Source organism: Canis aureus, chromosome 6, assembly GCF_053574225.1.
Source record: "Canis aureus isolate CA01 chromosome 6, VMU_Caureus_v.1.0, whole genome shotgun sequence".
NCBI classification, from domain to species: Eukaryota; Metazoa; Chordata; class Mammalia; order Carnivora; family Canidae; genus Canis; species Canis aureus.
In genome coordinates, this window is record NC_135616.1 from 53,919,305 (window position 1) to 53,931,767 (window position 12,463).

At 50.4% G+C, this 12,463-nt stretch overlaps 1 long non-coding RNA gene across 2 annotated transcripts; it reads left to right on the forward strand.

The window, feature by feature from the left end:
- Positions 1–1,735: 1,735 nt before the first annotated feature.
- Positions 1,736–10,887, forward strand: LOC144316142 (uncharacterized). Of its 2 annotated transcripts, none has more exons than XR_013381969.1 (3): positions 1,736–2,438; positions 3,928–4,465; positions 10,180–10,887. It is a non-coding gene; the product is annotated as an uncharacterized LOC144316142 (long non-coding RNA). The 2 variants fall into 2 exon arrangements; XR_013381970.1 differs by having other exon boundaries at positions 1,737–2,438; positions 3,928–4,400.
- Positions 10,888–12,463: the final 1,576 nt, after the last annotated feature.

Consider the following 12,463-nt stretch of genomic DNA (forward strand, 5'->3'; position numbering starts at 1 on the left):
AGGGCTTGTGCTTCTAGCACACACAAGAGAACCAGGCTCACATAATCTATTTACAAAACAGTAGCCCTCGGGTGGCCAGGCTCCACATCACCGGGCCGGGTCTGCCATGATAGTTCACACACCGTGCACAACTTGGCTAAGGCAACACATAGCATGTACCCCAAGTCTGCCCCCCTGTTTTGCTGTGGGATGATGAGACCCCACCCTCAAAAGGGGGTGGGCATGCATCCCTACCAATTCTATCATCCACTCTTTGGATATGCCACCAACAGTGGTGGCCCAAGAAGGGTCACTGGGAATGGGAAATGATGCCATCACTTAGCCTCAGGCCCCTGAGGGACAACCTAGAGTGCTCTAGGGACACCATGGAGGGCCAGGCACAACTTCCTCACACACCTGGCTATGAGCAGTGTGGTGGGGGAACAGCCCTCCTGCCATGGGTAGCACTACACACAAGACAAAAGGCAGATGAGAGTGTCACTGTGTCAGGGGACTCCAATCCTGCTGACGCCATTGAAGCAGAGAGAAGGAGGGCATGGTCAGGCCAGTGGGCAGGGAGGGGAGGTGAGGGGCCCAGGACAGAGCAAGAAGAGCGGTCCCATGGTCTCATTCACCATAAATGTCCATCCCTGCCTGATGGAGCTCAGGCCCAGCCCAGGAGAGCAAGGTCACCACGTCTGTCAGTGCATATACGAGAGTCCCTGAGCCGGGAGGCCAATGAGGACAGCAACCAGAGGGGCCTGCTTCAGTCTCACAGGCACCCCTTGCCCAGATAGAGCAGTGGACAACCCTGGGAGAGGACACCTGTCACATGTCAGGGAGCCCTGCAGGGTGGGATTGTTGTGACCGCGACGCAGTGCCAGGGGCATGAAGCGCACAGGGTAGAGGACCCATGTCACCTCCCCCTGCCTGCCCCCGGTCCTGAGGTACTGGAGACTGGAGGTGACAGTGGCCTGGATGGCCTGGATGCATAAGAGCCAGCATAGAGGCCCAGGCAGGCGGCTCAAGCAAGCAAGGGCAGAGTCGGACTTGGCATCGTGCCAACAGGCCCCGGGGACTCGGGAGATGGGGCGGGCGGGGTTTGCCCTTCCATTCATTCATTCATTCATTTGGCAGAAATGTTTTTCTCTTTTTTTAAAAAAAATTTTTTTTATTGGAGTTCAATTTGCCAACATATAGCATAACACCCAGTGCTCATCCCACCAAGTGCCCCCCTCAGTGCCCGTCACCCAGTCACCCCAACTCCCCCCCCCCCACCTCCCTTCCACCACCCCTTGTTCATTTCCCAGAGTTAGGAGTCTCTCATGTTCTGTCTCCCTCACTGATATTTTCACTCCTTTTCTCTCCTTTCCCTTTATTCCCTTTCACTAATTTTTATATTCCCCAAATGAATGAGACCATATAATGTTTGCTTCGACGTGGAGGGACCTGGAGGGTATTATGTTGAGTGAAACAAGTCAATCAGAAAAGGACAAACATTATATGATCTCATTCATTTGGGTTCGCCCTTCCTGTCTCACCCATTTGCTGGTCATCTCCGAGTGGATTCCGCAGAGGCGCTTCCACCGGCCAGGAACCGTGGCTGGGACTGGGGGCTCTTCCCCCCACCCCCTCCCGAGGCGCCAGGCACCCTTAGGTCCGCGTGGTGGACCCGGCACAGCGGACGCTGGTCCCCCCTCCCGGCGGCCCCGCATCACCCTTAGGGGCGTGGTGCACGGTCGCGACCCCGCCTCCTCATAACCCGGACATCCGATCTCGGGCCAGCAGGTGACGAGCGGAACCGTCACCCTAGGGTCGCCCGCCTCCAGTAGCTCCACCTTGGGCACCGCCTCCTCCCATCCCTCACCCACGTCGCGGACGCTCTGGAGGAGGAAATCCTATAAAAGCGGGCGCCAGGTGGCGCCTGACACCCATCGGGAACTGGAGGAGGACAGATGGAGCTCACCTGCGGGTGAGGGCGCCCAGCCTGCAGCCCAGACTCCCGATATTGCCCTGGCCCACTTTGGAGCTCTGCTCTCAGCCTAGGGCAGGTGGAGGGCATCTGGTGCGGCTTCAGGGCGTCTGCCCTGGGAGCTCCCGGCGGGCACAGCAGGACCCCAGCAGCCCAAGAGAGACCTGGAAAGTCTGGGCAGCTGCTGGGCTGGGGGCAGACTCTACACAATTCCCAGGCTGAGCGTTGCAGACATGCGCAGAAAATTCCCCGAATACATCAGCAGGCCCTGGGCAGAGACTGTAAAACCAAAATCATGGATTTACTCATAGAACAGCAATGGATGAATTGTTTTTATCCTATCATTTCAAGCAGAGGAGGTCCTTCTGAGTCATGCACACAAAGCTCAGGAGGGAGGGAGGAGGTAATCATTACACTTGACCACACGAGAGCTTAGACAAAATCCGTCTCCGCATATGCTGCAATGAAGTCCAAAGACAACAATCAGGTATGTAGAACATTGGTACAAATGCACATGTGGCGATACCAATACCGATTTCAGCATTACTTACCTTAATAAAAACTATCCCCAAAAATGGAGGGGGAGGGGGCTAAGAGTCATTCACTAAATAAATCCAGTTTCAGGACACTGTACAGTGCAACAGTATGACTCTGTGTGTGTGTGTGTGTGAGAGAGAGAGAGAGAGAGAGAGAAGAGGTAAATGTCAATGAAGAACTGTTCCATAAAATTAAGAGAGAAAAAAAAGATGTGGAACTTCCTTTGGTGTTAAAAATTATTTTTCAAGTACATGTATTTGTCTTTAACGAGGTGGACAGGCAAAGGAACTAGAATCACTATAGCAATTTCAAAAATAAATGGGAATCAAGTCACTCCTGGTTTAATGCTTATTTATAGAAGTGCTAGAGATCATATGATATTGGCAGACAGAGAGATATGTTGATCAGTGTAATCAATACCCAAACAGATTGCCCAAGTCCAACCAAATTTTGGCAAATGTGCAAAATCCATTCATGGGAGGAAAGATGGCCTGCCTCTCCATCACATTGGAGGACAGTACTCAGACATCCACAGGCAAAACATACAAGCAGGCAGGGAAGCAGGCCGCAGACACACTGACAGACAAAGAAACAAAAATCCTTTACCTAAACACTCATACATCATACAAAAATGAACTCGAAATGGATCACATACTTCCATGGAAAATGAAACTAGAACGTACTGTAGTAGGATGGGGGGAGAATTCCAAGAGGAAAAATTGGGGATCTAGAGCTAGGCAGAGATTTTAATACCTAACACCAGACATGTGATCCATGAAAAGAAACAGACATTGGAAGTCATCAAAACTAAAACCTAGGCTTTGCAAACACTGTCTGAAGAGGACCAAACGACAAAAAACAGACAGAGGCTTGGGAGGAGGAATAGGGGAGTGAGGGGGAAGGTTGAAAGGGAGACACAAAATAAGGAAAATCTCCTAGAGGTTAGAACAGGGTCACTAGGTGAAGGGAAGTACAATCCGTTTACATGGGAAGTCTGGTGCATGGCCAAGGTAAGGAAGAAAAGGACCAAAATTTTAGGTTTAGAACTTTTTAAATGTTGTGTGTATGAGGCAACCAAGTCATAAAATCAGCTGGGTGGTTTTTAAATCTAATTCTGGATGGACATGAGATATGGGGTTTATAAGCTTAGAGTTCATAATTGATCACCCTCTATTATTCAAAAACCTGTAGCAACAATAGACAGTCTTGGGCCTGTCAGATTGAAGAAACTATGATGCCACTATAAAAATTTCAGGCATGAAGAACATCATATTTTATTTTATCAACACCAGATGACTAATATTTAGCCTAGCATGATGCAGGAAAATTATGCATGGGGTGATACTGACATAATGCCCATCATAACTATAGATTTCCCTGAGTGGGAATAACAACAAGAAAGAATTTAAAATTTATGGGGTACTATCTTTATTTTACAGGCATAGATCTGCTGTGCATCTTCCACATTACCAATATCCCTAAGTGGGTCAGTGTAGCAGGGTGCCTGCTGGCCATAACATTTTGACTATAGCTCACTCCTGGATACCATACTCATTGCAGCCATGGATACTCTTCCAACAGCTCCAGCAATAGCAATTGTGCCACCATTTTGAATTAAAATGCCATCTTCTGATTCAGATACAACTCCAATGTCTGTGACATCCTCTGCCTCCTTTATGGATCACCATCCTGGTCAACTTCTTGCAACTCAGGACTCACTGGCCATCACTAAGCCCAGCCTCACCACCCCACCCACACTGTTACTGTCAGCACCAACCACTTGGTGGGAGACCTTCAATTAATGGAGAAACCAGATACATAGGGAACCTGATGAAGCAGTGGAAACCCTCACTTCAATCTCCACAAGAATTGGTGACAGCTGTGAATTCTGCAGTTACACCAGATTTACCAGGTGCTTGACAGTGCTATGCAGGCTTGTACCCAGGTTCTTTATGATAGTGATCTTTCCTTGGAAATGTAAGTTAAGCTGAGTGATTTAAGAAGGTTAACTTTTGGTCATTTGGTGACTGGATATGGTACTTTGTTAAGAGTTCTTTGTGATGCTTATAGATTGATAATATTAGGAATACAGTTGCTTAAACAAACAGGCATTTAAATTATGGTATAAAAGAAAAAAATAAATTATGGTATCAAAGAATGTGCATCAACAGAATAATTCTCCCAAAATACGACAGTGTTCGTGATTAAGATTGCAAGGGATGTAGAATCACAGGATAGATTGATACTTTTGTGTACTTCGATTTGTACAGGGAATTAAGTTCTTAATATTCATTAGGATGTAAGTGAAATCATGGAGTGAATGGTTGTGTATCAAACTGGTGATTTCAAATCCACTTATTTAAGACAAAGACAAAACAAGTTGTTTTTTAAAAAGTAAAGTTGTTGGGATATAAAAAGAAAGTTGTATCAGGATGTCATCATCTTAACTGTTCTAACGCACAAGAACACAGTAGTGCAGCTGCAGAGAAGCCTTGTTGGGAGCTAACCAATGAAAACGCGTAGAAGCAACTGTTGCTGGGGCACATTTAAACTATAAATATTGAAAGTTTGGGAGGATCCTCCAAGAGTGTTCAGTCTGGGCAAGGGTACATTTTGCTTTTCTAAAATAGCTGTCTGAAGTCCCTGGGGCTATTAGCTCTCATCCTTAGCTCTGCTAAAGGGGACTCGTTCTCTGGTAGTGGGGAATGCTGAGCAGCCACCTCATGAAACAGATCAACCTGCCCACCACCACCACCTCCCACCTCCCATAGCAACGTGCCTTGAAGCTGGACACGAGCGCTCAGTTGCCTAAACCAAGTCTCCCCGGTGTGAACTCACATAATGATACACATTAACTTAATGTGGATTTGATTCTTCCATTTCCCCTTGCCTGCGACTCCAACATTAGTTTGGAGTATGTTATTTGTTTATCGCCTCATTGAAAGACAATATCCTGCGTGCAAATGGCTTGTGAAATAGAGTTAAAATAATTGCCCGCAAAGAGAGGCTGATTCTCTGAGCACTAATTTGCTTCCCAAAACAGGGAGCACCCCTGTTCCAGCAACCTCGGGCAGGTCCCCCGTCATTGGAATGGCCTCAAGCTGTGGAGAGCCCACAATGCAAAAATGTTCCCTGAAGTTCCTTTGGATCCTGGGGACTGGCAGTGCCCACTGGGCCAGTCACTGCTGGTGCCTCCGCCACACTCAGGGCTCCCAGGAGTGTCATCCTGGAGGGTAGCCCCACCTTCCCACTCAGGCCTTGCCCTTGCCAGGGTGTCCAGGCTCCTCAGGTTCTGGCTGCGGGTGACCTAGCATTTGGGGAGGTTGGACCTTGCCACGAGGCACACGCCTCCCAGCCCCCAGAGCCTGCCCTGGCCCCAGGGGCCTCTCCAGACACCGGGCCTGTTGCGGGTCCCTGGCTCCCTGAACCTGTGGGGCTGGCTTGAGCTCCATACCCCCAGGCAGCCTGCTGAGGGGAGCCTGGCCCTCCAGGCCTGTGGGGTTCTTGGGGGAGGTGGCCACCCCCAACCCTGAAAACACTTTCCCCGCCTGGCCGTTCTGAATGGGCTGCATCATTCCCCCTTTGGCCCCGCAGCCTGCTGGGGCCCGGTGCTTAGCAGGAAGCAGGTCCCCCGGGGTGTGTCGGTGAACCCTACCCGCGGAGGCCAGCCGGGGCCCAGGTGCCCTCCAGCACTACGCTCCGGGGAGCGAGCCGGCTCGGGTAGCTTGGGGCTGGGAACGCGGCACGGGCCTCGCAGTCCGGACCGCCAGCGGCTGACCTGGCCTCCCCAGCGGCCTCCCCGGCCCCTGGCTCCTCTGCATTGCGCGGCTCGTGCACGAGCAAGAAGGGCCGCCCTCCGCGCGGGTGCACCGCCGCGGCCCTCCAGGCCTGGGGAGCTCTACCACCTGCTGACCCTGCTCCGAGGGCTGTTCGGTGGCGACAGCGGGAAACCGGCGACCGCCGTCCATCGGGACTGACCACCTGGCCAGGTCTCGGCCTACCTCCCTGCGATTCTCCCAGGAGGGCAGCGCCAACACTCGGTTCGGCCCCAGCCGGACCAGGCAGCCCACGTCCCCCCAACTCTGCCTAATGAGGCATAGGACCATTGGCAGGGAGGGGTTAAGGCTCCGAAAGAACCAGGTGCCAGGGACCCCAAAGAGCCTGCTCCCCTGACCCGGCTCTCCCTGTATCCAGCCCCCCTAGTCCAGGTCCCTGGGTCTCCAGGTCGGCCAGCAGGGGGCGCAACCTCTGGAAAGGCCCTAAACCCTGAGTAGCCTCAGCCAGGAGTTGCCCACCCTGGCAAGACAGGTTTTTGAGCGGCCAAACATTATGACTGGCCCCAGTCAGTCCCCCTTTGGGCCAGCTGCCTGATGGTGTCCCGGGCTTCTCCAGCACTCCAGGCTCTCAGGTGAGTCTCCTCGGAGGGGACCCCGCGCATCCCTCCTGGCCTGGGCAGCTCATGCCCTCGGGCTCCCTTGCACATCAGCGGATGCTAGGCCGGGAAGTAGTCAGATGACCCGCACTCCACAGCTGGCAGCGCTGACCAGGTCCCCCCAACCTTGGCCTCTTGCAGTCCCGTGGCTCCCCTGCTAGGCGTGGCAGGCAGGAGGGTCGTGAGCACTTAGCTCACCGATGGCAGCTGTGGACATCAGGTCTGTCTAGAAACTCCTGCAAAGCCTCCAGCCTGGAGCTAGCCCACCCCTCAAGAATCTTGCTGAAGTGGCTCTTTGACCTAGTCAGTCCCCTTTCGGATTGGCGGCCTACTGCGTTCTCAGGCTTCCCTGTGATCTGTTGTCACAGGTGCCCTTGGAGACTGCTAGCCCAGTAGCCAGCCAGCGGGTCAGGTGTCCGCAGCTTTACCTTCAGAGGGAAGAGGTGCGTTTGTGCAGGTTAGGGCTTGGAACTAGTCATCTGCTTGGTGCCTCCCACAGCCCGCTCGCGTGGCCTGGCTCTGCACACAGTTGCCCTGTTCCGTGGGTCTGGTGTCCCTGCTTGAGTTCCTTGTACATATTCAGGACACGGCCTGCATCCAGTATAGACCAGTCGGGGTCCTTTACACCTGTACAGCTTCTCCTGATGCCAAAGCCCCTGCATGGGCCACTGGGTGGAGTTATCCCACACCTGGAAATCATGGGAGGTGGCATCTTTAAACTAGGAGCCGTCATTGCACTTTGGGACAGGCTGCCTGTCCTGATCCTGGGCTTCTGGAGCATCACTCCCCCCAGGTGTCTCGAGGTGGAGGATAGTTCAGGCAGGAGGGCCCTGCAGTGTCAGTACCACCCCACCTGTCCCTGGCAAGCTCTGCCTTCTGGAGAATGTGGTATCTGGCTTGGAATGAGGCAGATGCCAGGGACCTTAATGAAATAGCCTGTTCCTGGGGCCCCTAGATGGCTCAGTCAGTGAAGTTTCTGCCTTCGGCTCAGGTCATGATACCTGGGTCCTGAGATCAAGCCCTGAGTTGGGCTCCCTGCTCAGTGGAGAGCCGCATTCTCCCTCTCCCTCTGCTGCTCCCCCTGCTTGTGCTCTTTCTCTTTCAGTCAAATAAATAAGTGAAATCTTTAAAAAAATAAAATAGCCCCTTCCTGTGAGCCAGCTTCTCCCTACAGCTGCTTCAGCTGCTTTTTTCCAGGCCCACGGCTCAACAAACTAGAGGGCCTGTGCAGATGCATGCAGCACTTGATCAGCCTTGCCGGAAGCAGTGCAGGCTTGTGAGGTTCCAGGAAGACATTGTCCACCAGGTTGGAGGAAATCCTCCCTGGGAAATCTTTCTGAGCCTAAGGATTTTACATGTGACAGTCAGTCTCCGTTTGCACTGTCTGACAAGGGGTCCCAGGCTTATCTACCTGCCAAGGCTTCCAGATGTGTCTGGATGTGTCTTATTGGAGGGTAACCTGACCATTCCTCAGCCTGCCCTGGCATTGGAGTCCAGATTCTTCAACTCTGCCCTCAGGGGGTATGGAGTATAGGGCTTGGAATGAGGCAGAGGCCAGGGACCCCTCATAGCCTGCTCTTGTGACACAGCCTCTGCTCACAGCTGCCTCCTTCCATGTGCCTGACTTGTCAGACCTGGGGAGCCTGGGCAGGTGCATGGCATACCTGTTCATCCAGCCTTGGTCTACAGGAAACGCTGCAGGCATCTGTGGTTCTGAGAGGACCCTTACTATCTGAATGGCCTCAGGACGGAGGGCATCCACACCAGTAAAAATCTTTGGAGGCAACAGTTAAACTGGCCACAGTCAGTCTCCATTTGGACTGCCTTCCTGAGGGGGCCCTGGGATTCTCCAACAATCAAGGCTCCCAGATGGCTCTTCATGGAAGATTGCATGACCATCCTGAGCCCCCCTCACCTCTGTCCACCTCTACAAAATTTCCGGAGTCCCTAGTTCTCGATTCAGGGATTATGTGCATACTTTTTAAAGATTTTCTTTTTAAGTAATCTCTACACCCAATGTGGGGTCCAAATTCATGACCCCGAGATCATGAGTCACATGCTCTACTGACTGAGCCAGCCAGGTGCTCTGGGACATGGGGCATTTGTGGAGGTTAGGGCTTGGAATAAAACAGGTGCCGGTTTCTGCCACTAGCCTGCTACTGGGACCTCGCCTTTCCCGACACCACTTCGTTGCAGATGTCTGACTCACCTTACTTGCAGTGCTTGTGCATGAGCGGCACTGTGCTCTTTGCAGCTGGCCTTGGGATACCAGAGGGTATCTTGGCCCATGGGCTTCAGAGAGGACCCCACTACCTGAATGGCTTCATGTTGGAAAGAACCAACCCCAAACACTTCCTGATGTTCTGGCTTCAACTGTTGACTTACATCCCCCCACCTGACTGACTACTTTTTTGGGTCACTGTGTTTCCTAGCAACAGACCTCCCAGAAGTTCCAGTTTAAGCAGGAAGCTCAATGAGTTTTTCTGGGAGTATTGCTAGTCACCCTTGAGGCTAGCAGGTATTTGGGGATCAGCCTGAGCTCCATATTCCTGGATGGCCCTGGCAGCCCATATCTGATTTTCATGATTTGGACTGCACAGGGGCAGCACCTGTGGGTTCTGGGGCATCTGGGACCTGGATTAGGCCTGCATCCCAAGAGGCTTGGCCCCAGAAAAGGGCTACTGCCTAATTCCAAACACCAAGGTACACACACCAAGGTACCAAGGCTTATATTCCCCCAAAGGCACTCTGCACTGCCTTGCCACAGCTGGATTGGGCAAGATGGCTGGGGTATCTTCCAGGATGAGACTCCTATGAGCCTTCATTGCTGCTGACAAAGGCAAAGGAAAATGGTGTTGCTTGTATGTCAAGTGGTTCTAACATGTAAACTAGGGCCCATTTCATAAGGGCCCCATGTTTGTCCTTATTGGAGGAAACAATGAACTTTGAACTGTGCCAGGCTGCAAATGTTCCAAGGACCCAGCACAAACACTTGCAACTTGGTACAGTAAAGGCTTTCTTAGGGATAGCCAATTATACTCAGGAAGGAACCAATTATACTCAGCCAAATTTAGGTTTCTGCTACCATCAAAATTCTTTGCAAAAAACACATGCAAACATTTTGTCTTTAAAAGCCCTTGACTTTTGTTCTCTGAGGGAGGCTACAATTTGGGTTGCTGTCCATATCTGTCCTCAGAATTACAGTTCTGAAACCCCAAATAAATGCTTTTGTTTTACTCTAGCTTTGCCTCTTTTTTAGGTGGACATTTCTCATGGCAGCAGAACCGGCATCCAAGCTACATTATGCTTCAACTTCTACACACTGTTGGATTCAAGCATGGCACCTACATGAGCACTCTGTGGGGCTGCCGGTTCCCTGGAGAGTCCTATAGGCTCTGAGCCTTCCTCCTTGGTTGACATTCTAGCCTTTCTTTGGGTGTCTTTTTGGTGCCAGCTTTTATAGAGCAGTAACACTTCTCTGTCTGCATTCTGTTCCAGACAAGTGCCCACAGGGGAGAAACCCTTCCCTGGCCAGACTCTTCCCTGTATGGCTTCTCACAGAACACTGACACTTTTCTAACCCATAGTTTCTATAGGGGATTAACACTGTTACATCTGGACTATTCCCTGAGGATGCTCTGGAACTTCCAATGTCAAAAATGCTACCTAGAGAGCAGTCCCCATCTGGGACTCCAGGTGTTTTTATGTGTAGGTATGATGGATCTTCTTCCTGTAAGCTTTGGACTATATGATGGACCTATATTATTAAGTGATTAAAATTGCAATGGCAACTTTGGGGATCCTTTGAAATTCTAAAAGTTGGGGATCCCCGGGTGGCTCGGCGGTTTGGCGCCTGCCTTTGACCTGGGGGGCGATCCTGGAGTCCCGGGATCAAGTCCCGCGTCGGGCTACCGGCATGGAGCCTGCTTCTCCCTCTGCCTGTGTCTCTGCCTCTCTCTCTCTGTCTATCATGAATAAATAAATAAATCTTTGAAATTCTAACAGTTATTTCTTTGCATGCATAATAAGAAAAGGGATATAACACCAATCAAAATGAATGGGAAGCATATTTTCAGGCCTCCAAACAATCAAGTGAATTGTAACTCACTTTGTTACCAGTTAGACTCCAAGACCTGACCTTTACTGCCTACCTGCTGGTCCTCACAGACCTTTGTCCCACATTTTCCCTTAAGCTCTTCTTTCCAGCTTATCTCTGAATTCAGGCAAATGGGAAGTGAAACGGACCCCTCAAGGGTTAGTGACTGCCCTGATAAGACCTCCAGTCAGCGAAGACCACCCAGACCAGTTTGAGCTTAATCCCTGACTCAGGCCTCTGCAGATAGAATATGAAGTGACTTCTAGAATGACCAACAACTGCCTTTACCTCATTATAATACTAAAGTCTCAGCCCAAAGAGGAGCACAAGCCTCATTCACAAAACATACAATGTGTGTAGAGTCATGGCGCTTGTGGGACCTTTTGCCTTCCTCTCCATTCCTATCCAAAAATTCATCCCACCCTATAGGAGAGGAAACCATCCACCCTTGCTGGGGAAGTCAGGGCTTTGGAAGCCATTCCCTGTAATCTCTCTTCGCTGCAAATGAAAGTTTTCTAAGTGCACAGCTCACATGGTGCAGGCTCTGTAACTCACCAATGGTTCAGTTAACATCTCACATGGGTTGGGTTACAGCTTCCTAACAAGAAAATAACCATAGGCTCCCTAAAGCCAACTCTGACCTTTTCCAGAGACTCTGCAAAGTAGAAAGCTTTCTGGAGCTCCTGCACTGACCGTTGTCACCACTGCTACCATTTCTTTTCCTCTTCCCTCTTCTCCCTATTTTCTGCCCCTACACCCCAGCCTGGGTGAACTTTCAAACTATAACAACAACCTTGAAGTTCTTCCAAATCCCCTATTAATTCAAGCACCCTTGAAGGTAAAACCTAATGAAGGAGGTGTAGGAACTCCCTTAGTTCCTTGTAACCCTTAAACTAAGGCTGAATTGCAAACTATTATCAAGGAATTTCCCAGTGCCTTTGAAGACCCTCTAGGCTTTGCTAAAGAGTTTAACTTGATTGCTCAAACTTAGAAACCTGGTTATTCTGACCTCTACCAACTTATTCACATGCCTGTAGGCAAAGACCAAGTTGGAAAAGCTTTAACTTAGATGAGTCCACTTTAAGGGGTCCCTTAAAAAAGAGGATTTCAGATCTCTTGGAGACAATGGAATACATTCTTTGGTTGATATGCAGCAGCTCGTAAAACTCAAAATGACTTCAAAAACAGTTAAAGGATATTTACAGCCTGCAAATAAAAAAAAAAAAAAACAGTCTTTAACAAAAGACTTGATTGAGGAAGTAACTTAGTCAATCTACCAGAAATTAAATTTGCAATTTTATTTCAGTTACTTATGGTCATGCGCGCACGCACACACACACACCCACATCACATTCGTATGTCTATGTGTGTGCTGGGCCATAAAATATATATTTCTTGCTGTGGAATGATCCCACATACTTGAAAGCCACTGCTCTTATATCACAGT